The sequence below is a fragment of the Propithecus coquereli genome, unplaced genomic scaffold (genome assembly GCF_000956105.1).
Source record: "Propithecus coquereli isolate 6110/MARCELLA unplaced genomic scaffold, Pcoq_1.0 Scaffold8, whole genome shotgun sequence".
NCBI lineage: Eukaryota > Metazoa > Chordata > Mammalia > Primates > Indriidae > Propithecus > Propithecus coquereli.
In genome coordinates this window covers 16,402,193-16,423,231 of record NW_012154173.1, presented here as the reverse complement: position 1 = coordinate 16,423,231, position 21,039 = coordinate 16,402,193, and positions in this window count along the sequence as shown.

Genomic DNA, 21,039 nt, shown 5'->3' with positions numbered 1-21,039 from the left:
AAGGCCCCATGTCTAAATGCCACTACAATGGGGATTAAGTTTTGACACATAAATTTTGGAGAACATTCAGACCATAGCAGAGACCATGTGTGGTTGGGGTGGTCTGCACAGTGTTAGCAGTTTCTTCAGCTGTGGAGCGGTTTGCATGGTGTTATGAGTTTCTTCAACCGTGATAACTATTTGGGGTAAAGAAAGAGAAGAGGAGAGTTACTATCATAGATTGAAGAAGTAAAAACGTATTCTGAGAAGGTGGCTTAATAAGAAAGTTGGACCAATATTAGCTCCAGTTACTGGGAATGTAGGTCGCCAGTGTGTCTTTTGTTTGATTTAAAGCATTTCCCAAATACCAGGCAGTCATGTCTGAATGGAATCACACAAATGTATTACAAAGCCAAATATAAATTTTTTTTAGTTCCTAAAATGTTTGGGTTCTTGGTCCTATATATAACTTCCTGCTCTGCAGAGAAGAGCACTGTAACAAGGCGGGCACTGGTCCTATAGCCATCACCTTAAAGGATCTAAACCAAGATGTCCCTGATACTTTACTTAGGATACAGCATAAAATGTCTCACTACTGATTTGAGGACTGAACTCTGATCTTTTTCTTTGCCCAAAAAATTCCTTTCTAAGGGGGCCTGGTGAGTCACTCCTACAAATGATAAAATCTGAGTAAACAGGTTTTTATGATGTGGTTTACTTCCTGACCTGATTCCGGTATAGCATCACATAAAAGATAGGAGACCCTTACTTTAACTCAAGCATTCCTTTCCACTGATTCCTAGTCTTTTGGACAAAGCCTAACTCTTTCCGTGAGTTATCAACTAAAGAATCCCTAAACCCACCTATGACTTGGAAGCCCCCACTTTGAGATGTCCCATGTTTTGGGGCCAAACCAGTATATGCCTTCTATGTATTGATTTATGACTTTACCTGTAATTCCTGACTCCCCTAAATGTATAAAACCAAACTGTAACCCAGCCACAGCGAGTCCACTTGCTCAGGGCTTCTTGGGCGTGGCTCCAGGTCATGGTCCTCAAATTTGGCTCAGAATAAACCTCCTTAAATTATTTTACAGAGTTTGTCTTCTTTTCCGTTGACAGGCTTGAGCATTGTATTTCTCAGATCTGTGATCACTTGTTATTTTAACCTTTCAAAGCCAATAATTTTAAAGTATTCAGCTCAAAACATTTTTATTGGCCTGGAAAAGTTTTATTGCAGCTTGGCTGACATTTTCTTCTAATATTGTCATTAGTACTACTTAAAAATGAATTCTGTTGGGGTATAGAGCACTGCCTTTGTTTCAAGAAAATATTATGATTTTGTGAGTACGCGAGGTGGGTTTCATTGTTGCGAACATCAGCAATATCTTTCTGATTCAAAAGAAAGATTTTTCTGATTCTACAGGCAATGCTTCCTTTTCTCTTAAACATTAGTAGTTTGGTTTAGAAAAAAAACCTGGAATTAGATGTATTTTTTCGGGATTATGTTGAATTCTCATAACATCCTTTAAAGGAGAGTCCGGCTTCAGAGTCACTAAGGCTCGGTTAAAATCTCTAGCACATGTTCTGTTTGTATCCCTTACCTATTTTGTAGGTTTAGCTCTGGTAGCTGTGGTTATGCTGACACTGGTGTTCAGTGGGTCATTAAAATCATATAAATGCAGGTATCTGAAAAGTCAGACATCAATTGTATTCATTCATTAAGATTCATTCATTAAGATTTTTGAGAGGTACAAGATAAGGAAAAGTGATTCTGTTTAACCTTGGAGAATCCTGGAGAGGTGGACATGGACGGCAAGCATTTTAGTGGGAAAATAAAATTATTTGTAGGAAAAAATCCTAATTAAAACACAAAAAAGAAATGTAAAATAAGAACAAAATTCCTTCTACAAATTATTTCCTCAGTATTTAGTAGGTAGAGACTCAAGTTCCCAAACCGCATTTTCTAGGCCTTTAGAAATGCCTTTAGAATCTCCCCAGTTTCTTGGGCCAAGTGCAAAAGTTCTCGAAATGTGTTCTCAATCATCAGCCATAGGGATTTGTTCAAAATGTCAAGCGTCAGGCCTCCCTCCACACCACACCTGCAGAACCAGAAACTTGATGGATGGGGCCATCAATTTGTGTTTTCACAAGCAAATTTGGGAACCTCTAGCCTTAGAGCATTGTTCTCAAGCATTGCATCAGAAGCCCTGGAGGGCTTGACTAAATATGGGTCCCTCACTCAGCCCCAGAGATTGGGAGGCAGTAAATCCAGGGAGCTGTGTGGGAATCTGTATGTGTGTGTGTGTGTGTGTGTGTGTGTGTGTGTGTATACATTTTTTTTAATGAAGTAGGTGATTCTCATGGAGGGATCTGTAGACCACAATTTAAGAAATGGTGGCTTGAAGTGGAATTTAAGTGTTGACAAATTAGTATTTTTTCCCCTACAAAGTCCTCCTCCATAACTGAGCAAAAACCTATGAACTCTGCCTTACAAGTAACTATAACTTTCATTTAGCCTGAAGAATGTATGCTTATGGAGGGGCACGCAGGCTTCTCTCATCCCGCTGCCGCCACGACCTGGAGCCTCTGTGTGTTCTGGGTGTGCGGCTTTGCCCATCTCTGCGACAGGCACTGCGTGCTTTTCACTGCAGGAGCGTATGCTAAAGGGCAACAGCAAAAACCACACTCCCACAGAACGTAAAGTGTTACGAACATGCTCATCCAAGACAAAACACAAGCGAGGATCTAATTTTTTCCCCCCTAAGATGAGAGCTGGAGGAAGACCACTTCAGGAAAAGGGGGTTTTATCCTTGCACATCCTGCCATGGGAATACCCTTGTCTAAGCAGGGTGACCTTTAAAGCAAGTTTTGGGAATTATTGATTTAATAAGCAAGGTATGTATAAATATCCCTAAGTGTGATTTGGAATCAGACATAACACTTCATTTCTTTTCTCCGTTGAACCTGTTATATATCAGTGGTGAAAAAAGAGCTTTTTAATGCAGAAAGGTGGAGTTTGTGATGGAAATAAAGGGTACAAGTTGTGATTTCATTAAATCAGTCACATGTTTTCTGTGAGGTATCAGGACCAAATTCATGCATTAATAACATTGCTTTCATTATATTTGTTTGTATTGTTATCTGACACTTAAGGTAATTAATACTGTATTTCCACATATGGTAAGGATAAAAAATTACCTTTAAATACTTTTATTTGAGTAAAATACGTGAGTTAACTGAAAGAAAAATGTTAAGTAAACACGGGTGAAGATTGCAATACTCCGAAGACGGCATGTGAAGGATCAACGTTTGGGAAACTGGCCCACAACATCATTGTCTTGAGTCCAGCATAATTCATTTTGCCACTTCTCTAATGTTGAGCTTTCGGTTTATTTTCTATTGTAGACAATGCTTCATGGAACCTCTTCTAGCCAAATATCACTCATATCCATGACAGTTCCCTTTGGAGAATTCACGGATGTGGCATTGTTGGGTGAAAGGGCAATAATTATTTTAAAGTTTGAAATTAGTGTTCATTAACCATTTCTCTAAGAGCTTATGAAGCCATTTAGGAGGTTAGTAAAGCAGTATTAACGACCCATGGGAATAATTTCTTCTTTGTTACTTCAAGAGTTGCTTAATGCTTGATGTCTTCAAGTGTGTTCTGGGACCAAATGACAACCCTCCCCCCACGCCCAGCCCCACAGGGAAGCCCTGCAGTGGGGAAAATGCTTGGCTGTAAGATCTGGTTTGTAACTAATGTTAGCCTTTCCACTTAATTAGCTTTGTGATCTTGCGCAAGTCGCAACCTCTCTATGCTGTAATTTTCTCATCCATTATTTTTATACTAAAAATAACTCTGTTTACCTCACCAAGTTGCAAAGATTAAATGAAGTGATATATGCGAAAATAGCTTGTAAATGCTGAAGCACGATATCAAATGTTAGTTGTTGGTATTATAAAAGTGCAAGGTATGTTCTCCTCTTGAGAGACTCTTAAGGCACGACTCTCCGACTTCACAGATACAAGTCGTCTCATGCGACGCAGATAATTTTTAGGACCATATGGGGTTAGTGTCTAGAAAAAGTGAAGGTTATAAAAGAAAGAAAGAACTAAATTCCAGCGAGAATCTATCTCTTTACAGATTGCTCCTCCCCGGCGCCTTCTTGACAACGCCAGGACCTGATCTGGCCTTGCGGTCAATGCTAATTCTGGACTTTGATTCCAGCTTTGTTGCTTATTGATCGTGAAATCTCAGTGAAAATATTGGTTACGCCGAAGTCATATCACTTGCTCATCTAGAACTGGTCTGCTGGTGGCTCGGATTTCTGAGTCCAGGCTAGAACCACGGTCAGCTACTCTGGCACCTACATAGGTTGTCAGAAAAACTGATAATTTTCACTGAGACTCTGTTCTCTTCCCATAATGAACATTATCTAGTTGGTCTCTTGTTGCAGGTAGATTCAGGTAAAAAATCACCCAATGAGCTGCCAACCAGAAAACCATAATGTCAACAAAATCCAGAAAGCAGAGTAGGGTGTGTGTGAGTGTGATCAGAGGGGCAGGGGGCTCACAGGGAGGGCACCTGAGCTCTAGGGTTAGCTCTGCTACTTCCCCATGAGAGGCCTCAGTTTCCTCATCTGTAAAATAAGGAAGCTGGATGAGGATCTAATCACCGGACAGTCTCCTAGGTCTCTCCCCACAGTAAGAAGCCATGATTCTGTGGGTCGCTGCGTGACCTGCCAGGGCATTCTTCCTTGTGATCCCTGACAAGGTTTTGAGTGGCTGAGAAAATGGAAACGGGATGGGGGTGGTTATCCTTGCCAGCTCCTGCCCTGGGCAGGAGAGGAAGTGCCGCCCAGGAGGGTCTCCGCGGGACCAGGGGGAGGAGTGAGAATTCCACTCTGTGACATCACAATATGCCCCCAAGGTGTGACCTTGGCTCCCCAGAAGGAGAAGCGGCAGGAGGTTCAGTTAGTGAAGTAGCAGATGTGGGACGCTACCTGAAGGAGCTCGACAGGATCAGCCAGCCATGCCTCCGGCTCAGGTACGTGCCATTCACTAAGCTCGGAACAGGACTTGCTGGTATCTGAGGGAGAAGGGGCAGAGGTCCCCAAGGCGAGTGTGTCTCCAGACTTAGGAAGAACAGTCTGGGCACAGAGACTGCGCCCCAGCTACATTGGGGCGATGTGAAGTTCCACACCAACAGCCCAGAGCTGGGTATGTCCTGCCACCAGCCAGGCTTCTCGTCGTGAAGCTGGGCCACAGGACATTTCCAAGGCTGTGGTCCACTTGTGGGCCTGGTGCCATTTTTCCTAGATGTTTTTTCTTTCAATAGCTTCTCCCCAGAATGACAGGGAAGAGTAAACAAAAATAAGTTAACGAGAAATTAATAAGAAATATTTTAATACAAGCTAGTATGAAAAAACTACAAAGTAATAAAAGGAGGAGGGAAAAAATGTTTTATAGGTTAGCAACCAAGATTGACTCTAAAGGCAAGTTTTGAAATTTCAAGGCTTAAAGGGCAAAAGGCCACCTCCTGTAAACAGTGAAAGAGAAGGGCCTTCTGGTTGAGAAGTAAGTGAAACGGTTCAGCTGGAACCATCTACAGCTCCCCCACCTCCGAGGAACTGTCGCCAGTGAAATCATTGCTGGTGATGCAGACAGTTCTGTTTTCTTTACCTTGCCTTGGGGTTTTGGCTTCTGCAGTATTTGTTTCTTCCTGGAGTCTTGGGGCCCTGAGAGGCTCCGTGTGACGGCAAAGAGCTGCTCTGTTTACCAGCAGGGTGGAGCGTGGGGTGGGTGCCAGGCCTGACTCATCTCCATCTGGACTCCCCTGGGTCTCAGCACACGGCGACCCCAGAGTCAGTGCACAGGACGGCCCAGGCAGGCACGCCGCGATGCGCCTGCAGGATCAGTTTAGTGGGAGCTGCAGTCGCTGTTCTGACAGGTAGGTCAGTTACCAACCAGGCAGTAGACAAGAGGAGGAGGAGATGGAATCTCTGTCCACGGGACACAATCTTAATGCTCTTTGACCAACACACCATGAGTAAATATATCACAGCAGTAAGGCCCAGTCTCTCTTAGGCCATGAAAGTAGTAGTAGCCCAAAGCACGCGAAATATTGAGAGATCCAGCTAAACAGAACATACCTGCACATTAACTTGATAGAACACATTCAGCTTTTACCTAAAGAAGTCACAGTGACTTTCACAATTCGATTATGATCCAGCCAGCCTCTTCAGACCTTAATATTAAAATCTCGTTGGTCCAGTTTTTAGACTTCATTCGTTTGATAGTCATGGAAAACTAAGTTTAGGCTAAAATAAGGTCCACAAAGCACAGAATGTCCTAACTCATCTACATTTGCATTTATTGACTATAATATTCTCTGACTGTTGTGTTAGTCACATACGGCCACTGTCAGTCACATACCACAGAATTTTAGAGTTGAGGGCACTAAGATCAGCCATTCCAACAGTTCCAGTTCCAGAAGAAGAAACCGGTGCAGACAGGTAAAGTACCTTGGCTAAGGGCATCCAGCTAGTTAGTGCTGAGGACTGAAGTGCAAATCCTCCCATCCCCAGCCTGGTGGTCTCTCTGATACACTCTGCCCAGGCATGCTGAATGAATTTATTAATTCACATTTGAACTCTTTTAATTTCTAAGTTAGAATATTCTACAAGGGGGAAATCTCCTTTGCTCACCTGGATGTGGTTATTGGTAACTGCAGGTGTTTTAGCCACTGCAGCTCCAAGCAAAGTAAGCTTTAGTCAAGGGCAAGAAAAGACACCGAAGACCCCATCCCAAAGGCTGAGATAGCAATGAAAATAAGTCCAGGGACACTGACAGGCTATTGGGAATGGAGGCCTGATTAGAAGTAGTCCATTGAAAAAAAAAGCATTTATACAACTTACCAGCTTTTCGCTTTATAATGAATATACAGTCTTCCTGTGGCCCTGTTTCCAGTGCAGGTAGATCACAGTTTGTTTACGAGCATGTGTGTGTAAGTGTGTGTACACCCTGCAAATGTACATGTGAGAAAACACTTTATCTGGCAGGCATGGGGCTATTACACCCATCCGTGGTAACCAGCCTACCCTTATTAACTAACGTATCTCTTATATGAGCCTTTGCTGACTTACCTTAATAGTTAATATTTTATTCGGAATGATCTCAATAATTTAGGAGCCTCTTTAGGCTTGTCTGGGGTTTGTTTTATGTAGAGCTGTACATGTCTTGCGTCCCCAATGAATCTGCAAGTTTGAGCCCAGGCACTCCTGGATGAATTTTTCCAATTGAATTCATTGCAAATGTATTAACATCTGCCCAAAGATCCAAATTCTGAAAGAAAATGAAGAATTGTTTAGTAAAAATGTAGACCTAATTTTCATAGTCCTCAGCTCCACCACGGGCCTTGGAAAGGTCTGATGAATATTTTCTAGGCCATTAGATTGTTTCTCAGCCAACTGAAATGTGTACTTCCCATAGGGATCTTCCATATGTTTCTGGTTTTCCACGCAGATTGTCTTTAATAAAAGAGAATTATGAAATGATTACCAACAAGAAAGAACATTCCATCACGGCATAGGGTTTAAACAGCACTGTGGTAATATCTTTCAGTTTCCATATTAATTTTAAAAGTTATGTAATATATTGAGTAATTTTGCACGTACTGCAGCGTAGAACTGTAGGAGAAAGCTAATAGTGAAAGACGGAGGGAATAAAAGGGGCTTTAGTTTCAGAATTCTTCATGGTGGTTTTGAAGTCTCACATCTCTCCGGTAAACTGAAACACAGGTATGCCAAGTCAACTCTTGAAATATTTTCTTTCAAATTACCCGAGAAGATACAGCTTTGACACATCTTATTTAAGAGCCTTGGGAGGGAAAAAAAAAAGTAAAAGCAAGCTATATCTTCAGAGATCCTGAGACATTAGAGTCTCACTCTTGCTGCCACCTCCTGAGGTACCTTGGCAGCTGGCCACACTGGATCTCTGACACACGCAGGACACGGCCCTTCCTTGCAGCCCAGCCCCCATGCCCACTCTCCCAAGAATTGTGCAACACGCCTTTGTAACCCGAGGCCTGTGAAGTCTGGAAAGGAATGTGACCCAGAGCCAACAGGCGTTGGTGACACCAGGGCCCAGCAGGAGCTCTCCTGCTGTTTACCCCGGTGCCTCTGGGAACCTCAGGAGGAGGAAGGTGTGCTCTAAAACGAGTGGGGGAAGAGAGTCCTTGGCAGAACTGTGAAGCAAGCACTGTGGTATCTTTCCCCTTTGTCTTTGCCCAACTCCACAGAGGCCTGCTTCCTGCTGCTCCAGGGAGTAGACCCCAGCCACTTTTTCTTTCTTTTTTTTTTGTTTAGAGACAGGGGCTTGCTCTGTTGCTCAGGCTGGAGTGCAGTGGACTGACCATAGCTCACTGTAGCCTCCAACTCCTGGGCTCAAGTGATCCTCCTGCCTCAGTAGCTAGGACTACCGGCACGCACTACCACATCCAGCTCATTTTTTAAATGTTTTGTAGAGATGGGGTCTCACTATGTTGTCCAGGTTGGTCTTAAACTCCTGGCCTCCAGTGATCCTCCTGCCTCGGCCTCCCAAAGTGCTGGGATTACAGGCGTGAGCCACCGCGCCCAGCCCCGTCCACTTTTGAGCCACTCTTCTCCTACTCCTGCGAGTGGTAGGTCCCATTATTCCAATGCCCTGAACACGATGAAGGATGTCCTAGTGGAGGCTCCATATTCAATCATGATGTTGATGGCAGAGTGCCAGGCAGCCCAGGGCCCAGGAAATCTTTGACTCATCAACCCATGACACAAAACTAGCTTCCTGTCCCCTCTACTCATCTTCCCCACAGACATCTTCCTCCATCATAACAAACACACAATCTGGCCACCGTAGTACTTGGGGCTGTCCTACCTCTTCTGCCTGGGGAAAATGTCCTGGGCAGAGTCACAAATACCCTTCTTTTAAGTTGCCCAAACGTGATGGCCACACAAATGAAATTGTAATGAACAGGAAGTGAAAGATTTACCCTCAGTCTTGCTGTTTGCGTGCTGTTTAGTACTACTGAGTATAATTAATTGTAAATGGCAAGCTCTATATTTTATTTCACCAATATTGTTTATACACAAAAGGTGGTCCCAGGAAAACAGACCTTTAAGCTATTAATAGTTGAGAAGACAACTTACTTGGCAATTAGAATGCCCGTATTCTCCTTCTTTCAAGTATATTTAGAGTCCAAAGCCATTATTATTAAGAAAGGGAAACGCTTTTTATGTTAGGACATGTTCCTTTGCATGTTAGGCACTGATAACTGTCTGACTCCCCTAATAACAATTTATCTCCTGTTGTACTATGTCCCTTCAAGGTGCTAATAGTCCACTCTCCTTTCTACCCTGCATGAATTCAACGTCAGTTTCCATCCAATCTATATTTTTTTAAAACTTAACATGCACCTCAGGCTGTACCAGACACTATTTGGCAATAGCAAAATAAAATGTTTGACATAAATTGGGCTCTTTAAGAGTTAAGAATTTAGTTAGGGAGACAAGATGTACACCTGCAAAGAATTCAAAAGCAAAGAAAGAACTACTTAACTATGTGAAAAATGTGCCTGTTTTGGACTTCAAAGTGCCCCGAGGGCTCAGAACTAAGAGGAGGTGAAGTCGTCTGAAGTGTTCAGGTGGCTTGTCAGGGCAGCCTCAGGACGTGGGAGGAATCTTGAAGGAAGAGAAACAGAATATGACTGATTGACACAAACTTAGGGAGAAAAACAATTTCCCAGTGAAAATTTTGGCACTAGCCCATCCCAGTCACCAGCCTTGCGTCCACTCTCCCCTTGCTTTAACAACTCATTCTTTGTGCAAAGCAAACAATTCACATGGCTTCACTGGGATATGGGAAACAGAAACATGCCGGCTCCAGGAACAATGAAATGCATCCCAACAGGTGGTTTCTGTGAAAGGCCCTGCATCCAGTAACCAGGGCTGTGTCTGATTTTAATCATGCACACGGGCTTCCTGAGCCTACTCCTTCGTGTCAACATGTTCCAAATGTAATTTATTCTCTTTCCCAAACCTGCTCCTTCTCTGTGATTCCCATCTCGGCCCATGACCTCACCATATTCCCAGTTACTCCGGTGAGAATCTCCGGTCCTCTCCAATTCCCTGTTCTCACTCTCTCCCCTGCACTTGAACTTGAGCCTAGAGGGTTGCATCTCCACGTCTCTGTCAAATGTGTCGCCTCCAGCCAGGTCTGCCTGCTGCCACCCCAGGCCCTCACCCTCTTCCCCCAAGATCACTCATCTGTCCAGTCTCATTCCTCTGCGCTCTGTTGGTGCACCCTGCACACCTTTCTAAAGGATGGATTAAAGACTGCCACTCCCCAGTTTAAAAACAGTTCAAGTTGCTCCTATTGCTTGCAAAACGAGGACCAGACTCCTCACCTTGGCTTCCAGGGCCTTCGCCTCCTCTAGCATTGCGGGGTCGCCCATCCACTCGTTCCTCCTCAGGACTTACGTGCCGGATGCAGCTGGCTACTTTCTATTTCCTAGCCCGCCCCGTCCTTTCTCGCCTCCATGGTCTTACTCAGGCAGTTTCTCCAGCTTTTCTGACAGTCGAGCTCCTAATGCAGCCTCCTCCGGGATTCCTGCCCCACAGAGGCCACTGCTGTCTCCTCTCTGCGCTCTACCTCCATTATTTCTGACATGCTCGGGACGTTTTTATTATTTTTGACCCCTCTGCTGAAGAAATGAGCCAGATGGGGCTGGAAAACCAGGGTGAAGGGAGTAGAAGAATGTTCTAAGGCAGAGGATAAGAGCATGTGTAAAGACTTCGAGGAACTGCAAAGTGTACAGCAGTGAGTGGAAACTGGTCTGAGTGGACAGGAAGAAACTGGTAAGAGACGGCACTGGGGAAAGAGGCAGGGGCCAAGTCCAAGGTTGCTGGCCCTGCTAAGGAGTTGGATATTTAGCTTAAGATCAATGGGCAGGCTTGAAGGGTTCTAAGCTTGACAGCGATAGAATAATATTTGCATTTTGAAGGAATGTAGTGTATGGGGAACAGGTGGAGAAAGACGGGAGAAAGGGCTGTTAGGAGGCTGGTGGGGCAAACCATGGAGAAGATGACCTCGTCTAGGGTAGTGACAGGGGAGCAGAGGAAGACAGTGGACTCCAGAGAGCTCTAGAAAGGAGAAGTGATTAGGTCTGGCTGATGGATCAGGCGTGGATCAGAGGGTGAGTGAAGGGAGACACCAGGATTTCCGGCGGGGCACAGAGACAACACCATCCCTGGTGCGGAGTCACTTCCTGCTAATGGCCACTAAGGAGACTGGATTTTATCCTGTAGGAAATAGGAGACAACGAGGATTTCTTGGCTTAGGTAAACTACATTTTTGAAAGAGAGGCGTGGAAGTGGTGTGGAGGACCGATAGCCCGGGAAGGGGAGGACTGGTCGAGATGGGCTGGAGGGCACTGGCTTTGGAGCAGGGACACAAAGTGCCGCTGGGCACAGCTGCTCAGAGCAGAGGGCCCATCTCAGCCCCGGCGAGCCCGCCCCACACAGTTTCATGAAAAAAAAATAAGATTTTAATTGAAAAGTCGTATATGTACATAGTAAAAAAAAATTAAACAGTATAAAATGTTACACTACAAAAAAACAATTCTGCCTCCCATCCCAGATCCCAGTTCTCTTCCTGTGCGGAACTTTGTAAGTTTTACATACTCTCCAGAAACTTCCTATGCATACGCAATCATGTCTGAGCACATACTGTGCACACTCTCTCTCTGGTATGTACGTAGACATGCTTATGTCTGTATACACACATACAGATCCACTTCCTTTTTCCACGAGATCACTCTCCATACTCTTCTATGCGTTGCTTTTTATTTTTAAGCGTGCAAATGTATTTTGCTGTACCACTTTAAAATCCATCCATGTAGCTCTGCTCCGTTCTTTTTGATGTCTGCATTATTTCACAAGTCCCTTAGATGAACATCGGTCGAACTTGGTTTTAAAAATGTCCTTGCTGTCCTTTCCTTGCCTACAGCCCTCAGCTCCTGGTGTACTTACTGCTTTAAACCATTCACCGGTCTCGCCCTGGGTCGTGTTCTCCTTCCATAGTTTCCATGCGTATCTCTTGTGAGATCCACAGTAAGAGAACTCCCTCTTCAGCCACACGAATTTAGTGAGTCCTTCCTCTTCCTCCCTGGAATCATCAGCAATTGTAGCGATCGTGACATCAATCTGCCTTATCAGATCCATATTCTTTGAGCAAGAAATCAATCAATATTTTCTGTAAATTTGTGAAATGCACTTTCTAAAGGTCTGTACTTCCCAACAACGCCAAGGGTGGTATAAATTTAAAAATGTCACAGCCCCACTGCCAACCAGCAACTAGTTCTTTGCCAGTGAGAATTAAGCTCAGAGGGAGAAGGATTTTTCTTCCTTCTCAGAGAGGGACATTCCAGGGGCGCGGGTCCAGAGCTCCTCACACACCCTGCCTTTTGGAAGACGCTTCTGGATGATATGGGGCCTGGATCTCATTTGTTTGTTATTTTTTTCTAAGATCTGCTGATCATTTTATCCTTTATTGTACTTCATAGAAGAAATTGTGGCACACTCTTTCTTTTTCTTCCTAACTCAGATTTCAGTTGAAAGCCATCATTAAGAGATGAGTCGCCTGCCAGCCAGCCATCTGATAAGTTATAGGCTTCCTGCTGTCCCCTACAGGGTATTTATTGTCTGGTAGTCAAAGTCATCACCAGAAAACCAATCATGTTCTTTGACACCATCCCCGAGCCAATGTTTCACGTCTTACATCTTCCTTTCTCTTTCAAAGTCATGACCTGTACCGAAGAGCTAAAAACCACCTGGAGACCTAAGTACTTTGAAGTACCTACAGCTTTAAAGGAACTGAACGTAGTTTCTTCTGCTTGCATCTTTTCTTTCCTTATGCATCACTTTAAGGCACACCCATGTCATCAGGAAGCAGCACATCTCCAGAACAACCTGTCGAGGTGGACTCGCTCTGTCCCTACCCTGCCACCAGTGCCCCCTCCCCCCGCTAGTAAGTGGACACCCCACCTGCCAAAGTGGCAGGTCTCCTCCTCCTCCACTTCCTCTTTTCCCTCCTCCTGGGACCTTCACTCTTCTCCCTGTCCTTTTGTGGCATGTCCTTCCTTTACCAACTTCTTGAGGCTGCTTGCGGCCCTCCTCCCTTATGCCCGGAATCTCGTTGCGATGACCTTCTCCTGGGCCCGTGCTCACGGGAGCCCTTTACCACCTCTACAAGCTGCAGAGAGAGGCAGTCATTGAGCTCTTTCTTCATCCTGTGTTTAGCAGACGGGTTTGCATTTCAACGATTTCATCATAGCTAAGGAACGATAAAATCGTTGTACAAATACTATAATTCTTAAATTTTAGAGAGCTATACAAACAGAAGTTAATTATCAATATAAATCTAAAAATGCCTTTCCCAGAGTTTTAGCTAGTAATATTGCCACAGCTGATACACATACACACACACACACACACACACACACACACACACACACATATGTGCACACACATAGGCTTTTATGAATGCTGGTTTTAGAAGACCAAATATACCTTCTGAGTAGCCCATGAACAGTCATTGCCTTTAGGCCATTATTGGTGTTTCCCCCTCCTCTTGAGCAACGTGGTTGCAATCAGCTCTATGTATAGACACCATTTCTTGCCTAGTTGTGAGATAACAGAACTGCCTGTGGAGGCTGACAAGTCCCGAGATCTCCAGCCACACGGCGGGCAGGCCTGAGACCCAGGAAGGGCCAATGTTTCAGTTTGCGCCTATAGGCAGGAAAAATGCAAGGTCCCAGCTCCAGGCAGTCAGGCAGGAGCAAACTCCCTCTTACCTGGGGGATGGTCAGTCTTTTTTTCTATGCAGCCCTTCAGCTGGTTAGATGAGGGCCACCCACACTGGGGAGGGCCATCAGCTTCGCTTGGTCTGCTGACTCAAATGTTAATCCCTTCCAAAGCGCCCTCACATACATACACCTTGGAATAATGCCTGACCAAACATCTGGGCACCCCGCAGCCCAGTCAAGCTGACATAAATTAACCATCGCATCTACTGTGTCACCAGCAGGCTGAGTAATTACCTCATTTAATTGTCACAGAGACCCCATGTGGAAAGCAGTCTTATCCCCATTTGCTCAATAGCTATTTATTCAACAAATGTTTGTACATTTTAGAGAGGAGGGAAATAGGGAGGGTTCCGAGAGTGAAAGTAACTTGTCTAAGGTGGCACAGCTGGTAAATGGCAGAGCCAGGATTCCAGCCCAGGTCTGCATGACTCAGCTGGGCCCCCTGCACCGGCGTGTCCCTGCCCCCAGTGTGGGTGCCGCACTCCTCACAAGCCCCAGGCTCCCCGCTGGGGTGGAAGAGAGCCGACGGCATTGGCCGTTGCTCAAAGCTCAGGGGCAGCAGCGGGGCAGGACAGACTCATTCTTGCCTTCAGATGTCTGAACATGTGGGACTTGAGCGCAGCTGGGAGCTACTAGGAGGGCTCCACTTTCCTTCGAGGTGATTCACAGAGCATTAACTGTTGCTAGCATTTATTGAAACTACGTGCTTGTGCTTCAGGTGGATACTATTGTTCAACGCTCACAACATCCTGTGGTCTTCCCACCACCCCACTCTGCTTGCAGGAGCAGAGGGGGTCCCCATGGGTCTGTCATGGGCAAGGACTGTGAGGCTTCCCTTTCAAACCACTGTCTTCAGAGCTACCAAGAGTGCCCCAGGTTGCCTTAAATGTCCCCGTGGGCCAGTCCAATCCTGTTCCACCCCTCCTCAAAATCTGCCCATAAAACCAGCTTAAAATGTGCATGAATCAATAATTCTGCAGGTGTGCTGTCTGCTGATTCATCCCGGGAACAGGCCCGGGCTCTCCCTGAGTGAGGTTCGCTCCTCTTTGCCTGACATGTTGTTCCTCGTGTTGCCTTTCCACTAGCACTTTAAGGAAACGTCATCCGGTGGTAAACTTTACCATAAGCCCCTAAATCAATCTCATGCAAAGCGGACTCCCCGTCCTCTGCTCCCTGCAGCCTTCTCTGGTTGCGCCCCGGGCCGCCACGTCGTGAGGGCATAAGCAGTCCGTACAGCGCTAGTGTCGGCCACACCAAACCCCTCACCGTGCTGAGGAGGAACCCAAGACTCAGGAAGGCGGGTGCCTTTCCCAGGTTCACACAGCTGGAAGCCAAGTCACTCAGGGCCCGGTCCAGAGCTGCTGGTGTGCCCCAAGGACATCAGTTCTCAGCTCTGATTGGGGTGGGTGGGGGCAGCCTCCCGGTGTGACCCAGTGCGGGCAGGTCAAAGAGTGGGGCAGCTGGGAGGCGGCATTTGTGGCGAGGCACGCCGGCTGGCCCAGACCACCCGGGAGGTCAGCACATCTGCCTCTGTGTACAGAGATGTGGGTGCAGCACGAAGAAGGGTATTGGAAGAGAAACTGGACAGGGAAGTACTGTTTTTATTGACAGAAGCAGAAGCAGATTCTCTCTGGTTTACGTGCTTCACTGGAAGGCCTGGGAAAGAGCGAGCATTCCTATCAGTCTGGAATTGCAGCGAGTGACTCACTTGGGTCCCCGATTCCCAGCGGAAGTGGCTTTGGCTCGTGTCATGTGTTTACAGAAAATCAGCTCATCCGTGAGTCCACAGGGTTGGATCCACCCGGTGGATGTCCTCTGTGACTCCTCTGCAGGCCCCCGGACACGCATGTGGCATCCATGGGATGCAGCTCCCAGATCAGACTCTTGCCCTGGCTCCCTGCGTCTCAGGGCTGGTATTGTCTGCAGAGCCATCAGCCAGATGACAGGAGCAGAGGGCAAACCGTCTCGTTTCAGCCTAGGACTCTGAGAATACTCTACCAGACAAACACTTTCACAAGGAAACACAATTGGTGGTGGTAACAACTCTCAAAGGAAAGGAAAATAAAACAGCTTCTTCCTTTCAAGATCATTCTACTTTTTTTTTTTTTAACATAAAGGGTAAATAAACTTCAGGTGCTTTGAGAGCAATAGAGTCATCGTTGAGAAGACAGCACACTCTAGAGGTAGATAAAGCATTTGGAAGGTCCCCAGGGACATGGGAACTTGTCCTGGCTACCAAGGCCTCACCAGTGCCCACGGACAAATCACTCACTTCAAGGCTTGACCTGGGATTCTGAGAAGTGGCAGACCCGTGTTCCTACCCAGCCTCTGTTCATAGCTGTCTGATGTTTACAGGAAACCCCTCTCAGCTTCAAGTCCTTGACTCTTAAACTAGGAATAACACTTTCCCTGTGCACCTGTCCCAGTTGTTGTGTAGGTCAAATGACCCTACATGAAAATACTTTGTTAACAGTAGAATACTGTCCCTATTTTTTCCTGCGACGTAGGAGGTAATGTCTTTTGCTTGGCAGTGAGGTGGGAGAATTGAGAAGAGACTGGAGACCCTAGATCTGTGGTGCCAGCGTTCCCACACCGGCAGATGGACGTATGATTGAATGTTGGCTGGGGCGGTGGAAGAGTTAGGGATATTGACAAGAGAGTGGTTACAAGGGTGATCCCAGAGTCTTAGCTGAACAGAGAAAGGGTTGAAGAAGGGGACCCAGCAGATAGGCTTGGGGAGCTCGACGGTGTCCGTGAGATGTAAGTACCATGTGTGTAATTCGTGAAGGAGTTAGCTGGCTAGGTGGCAATGGTGGGCAGAGAGGACAAGCCTGGAGTCTGAGATCTGAGAGGTGGAGGCCATTCCCCGATCCAAGTATGAAAAGCCACAAGGAAGAGAGTGCTGGCTGGAGGGACCATGTGGGTGCAGAGGGGTCCCAGGCCGATGAGAGCATTGGGGTGAAGAGAGTGGGAGCTGGGTGCCAGGGTCACCTCAGGGAACATGGGCGAGTTGTCAGACCTGGGGCAGTCGTGGGGAGGACGGGGAACCTGTGGCAGAAGGAACATCGAGGGTGGGGGCAGGTGTCCGGAAGGGCTGGGAGCAGAAGGTTGATGCTGTTTCAGGAAAAGGGAGGCCCGGAAAACAGATTGGCCAGGAAGCATGCTCAGATGCAAAATTTGATATGAATTACATACAAATTGGTCATTTTACATATAGATAATCAAAGTTGTTGGGCATCTTGGCCTCAATAATACAAATATACATAAAAAGCTATAATGGATAATTCTTTTTAGCCACTGACATTTTTTATGCAATAAACCCAATGGCATGCTGGAGCCAGTCAGCACCAGGGAGGAGAGCCACACTTTGTTAAATTTTCAGGATTTTGCATGTCAGGTGTCATGCTGGGAGCTTGAAATAGGCCTGGAAGGGAATTGTTACACCAGGGAAATCTGCAAGCACTATACACCAGGGCTAATATTTCCCAGCACTCCACTGGATAGGCCTAAATATAACCTTCAAATATACCTAATTTTACAATCCTGTTGTTGTGAACTGAATTGTGGGTCCCTAAAACAGATATATCCTAACCTCTGGTACCTGTGAATGGGGCCTTTGCAGATGCAATTAAGATGTAAGTTAAGAGTAGGGTGGTCCCTTGATCCACTATGACCGGTGTCCTCTTTTGAAGAGAAGAGCAGACCCAGAGGCAGATACACACATGGGGAAAATGCCGTGTGACGATGGAGGCAGACACTGAGCTATGCCAAGGACTGCCAGGAACAGTGGCAGCTAAGAGGAAGGCAGGGAACAGACTCGCTCTCAGAGCTTGGGAAGGAACCAACCCTTGCACACTCCTTGATCTCAGACTCCCAAACTCCAGCCTGTGAGAGAGTGCGTTCCTGTAGTTTCAAGCCACCCGGGTGACGGTTCCTTGCCACAGCAGCCCCAGGAAACCAATACTCCTGTCATAGCCTCAAGTGTGGGGCAGGAGGCAGTGGAAGTTCTCCAGCGCGAACCGCAAAGGGACTGTGGGTCTTTACCTTTCCCGGTGCTCGGTCTCCTGGGGGACCCTCCCTCTTCCCAACTGCTCAGTGTGCGTTTTCTGTACCGTCATCTGGTCCTTCTTGTTAGGTGCCAAGTGCTGTGGATCGTACTTGCATGCCTCCTTCCACGCGGCAATCGGGTTGTAAGCTCAGACGCCTTCACGGGTCAGAGCTGTCGAGTGCGATGGCGCAGCAGAACCTTCTCAACCTGGAGAGTGTGTCCACGTGTACATGAAACACTTACCCACTGAGCAGGCCAAGGAAAACCCGGGAACTCTTCGGCATGCCTGGAGAGGTGGGGAGAGGTGGGAGACGTCTCTTACCCCCGGCAGGCGACAGGCGTGCATTCCCTGCTGGTGAATAGGCTGCTTGTCTCGGGCCGACTCCGGTCTCTCGCCGTCGTCTGCGATCACTCAAGGGTCTCCTGTCTTGACCTGGCCCATGAGCGGACGGATCTGAAATCTCAGAAGTTCAACAGTTGCCCCAAAGTTTTCCCTTCAGACAGAAGCTTCAAAACCAGATTTCTGTAAGATCGTAATTTAAATTCCCCAACCGACGAGCTCTTGAACACTATTGCAAAACTCCAGTTTCTGAAGAATGCAAAGTAAGGGCGGCGTCGTCTCTAGACAGGGTTCGCCCCACCCTGCTGTTCCCACGAGTGTTTTCCTCGGCAATCCTCGTACTCTTGGGTGGCTGGGGGAGAGGCACCGGGATGTGGAAAATCAAGGGTGATTTGGGGTGAGGAATACTTTGAAGGCAAAACTTCCGTCTGTAGTCTGTTTCTTTTTGAGCACCAGAGGGCGACACAGTCACAGTGAATAGTGGGTCTGCCTTGCTTTAGGACTGAAATCCTGGGAACCAACTATTTGTACATATAATTTTTTTCTTCATTTAAGAACAAGTGCTGAATTACTTATTTGTTCATTTGAATATTTTGCTCAGGCTTCTATGAAAGGTGCAGAGAAGGTTCATGGGGCCACTTGCTGCATGTCCCTGCCCAGGGGCCTGGGGCAGGGAGACCTGTGGGGAAAGGCTTGCCACCCACCCTCCCACCTGGTTCTGAGATTGTCCAGTTCTGGCCGGTTCTGTGGAAGAGTCTGGACTGTATCCCAGATAAGAGATACCTTTTTCAGGGACCCAGCTTGTTACTTGCAGGGCCAGGCCTTTTAAACCTGTTATCTGGGGTTGTTTCTCCTCATATGTAGAGGTGAGGCCTGGCCCTGAGACAATGGAGGAGACCCGGCGAGGAGGGTTGAAGGTCAAGGGATTGCAGAGGTCCCGCTGTTGTTTCCCCAACAGCAGCCAGGCTTGGGTGACAGTGGCTAGTTGACCAGTCTGTGTGTCTGGGGTCTTGGGACACTTTCCCAGTGATACCCTCTGGTAGCTTCCCACTAATGGCAGAGCATTCGTGGTTTCTGGAGCAATACAGACAACTTGCTAGGGCTCTTAGAAGACTCTGGAAGGAGCAGGAGTAGAGCTGTTGAGGGGGCCGTGGTGGGGCTTGATAGGGTGGCTGGGCTCCAGGGGAGGGCTCGGCTTGGAGCCCTGAGGCCTGTGAGGACAGCCCACTGGGAGAGGTGCCTGGCTGAGCTGGGCAGCGGGGGAGATGCGCCAGCACGAGGGCCTGTGTCATCTTGTGTGTCCGGAGCCCCGAGCTGTGTGTATGCAACTGTGGAAGAATCTGCACCAGATGATACAACTCGTTCATAAAGGGCCTTTCACTCTCACCCCTGGGAGAGGCCGCTCAGCTTTAGACATACAGTTCGGGGCACCTTCTCAGCAGAGGTGAGACCGTTCTCAGCAATGGCCTGCTACAGATAGCAAAGCACCACTCTGCAGGAAGGAAGAAGGCCTTGCAGACCAAAAGCTGCACTAGTGAGTTGATTTAGTGAAACCTGGCTGTTCAAATGAAAGAGAAAACTTTAACAAAATGAGGAGGGAATATGTATCTATAAAAGAGAGATACAAGGCCATTGCCATTGTAGGGGTACAGGGAAACTTCCCCTTTCCTCCCAAAAGTTCGCTGAAAGATCAACTCACAAGGCAGATTAATTAGAGAATGGTTTATTTACTGTGCGCATGGGGAGAATCAGAGTGATTACCCAATATCCTAGTGGGATCCAGATATTTTTATACACACCTTTTAGAGGGGAGGGGGGAATGAGGAGTATAGGTAATTCTGTTTAGGGGCAATAAACAGTTGCTAGGGAGGATGAATAGGTGGGGAAACAGATTGATTTGTAAATTCACCTGAGAGACAGGTATTATGTTTCAGATGATTTGGGCCAGGTCTGGTTGCATTCTTGATCTTTTTTCCTGTAATATATTGAGATAACAGGGAGAGGAAGAAAAGTCTATTGTCCCTTTTGATCTTTTGATCAGGTCAGTCTGGTTTATGCAAATAGAAAGGAAAGCCCCTTCCCGTGCTTTTTGATCTTGAATGGCCTGTAATTCAAAATATTCTTTGTACCAAGGAATCATATTTTGGGGTGAAATTTCCTGAGCTCCTTCCCCATTATCTCGATGAGCAAGCTGAAATGTACCACTGAGAAGACCCACTCTGGATACCAGAACTTCGTGCAAGGCCTTGATCTGCTTGGCACAGTGGGCCCAGAAGGCAGGCAGAGGACCAACCATCCTGCTGGCCAGACCAGTGACCATTGCAGGGGCCGGCTGGCCATGTGTACCAATGAGGGGATTCCCTTTGTCATTTATCTTGCTCAATTCAGTCTTTTTATTTAATAAGCATATAGAAAAACATAATTTGGCAGCAGAACACTCGGATTCCAGTTTCAGATCTTTGCCCCTCATTACAGATGTTCATGCTTGGGAGAAGTCACATGACCACACACCTAATAGCATATCTTTCTTAAAATGAGCATCTAATATCACATAATATATATGACTTGTAGAAGCACTGAGGAAATGATCAAGTGTGATATAAGCACAATTATTCATCTTAAGAGGGAATCTTTAGCATTTCCTTCTCTTTCAAATGTACCTCTGTTCCTTGGGCTGAGTGAGGCCCCATTTGAAAGGTGGCTTATTTAGAGTTAAGATAAAAATACATCTTCAGGCCAGTCCTATCACCTTCAAAAAACAAAC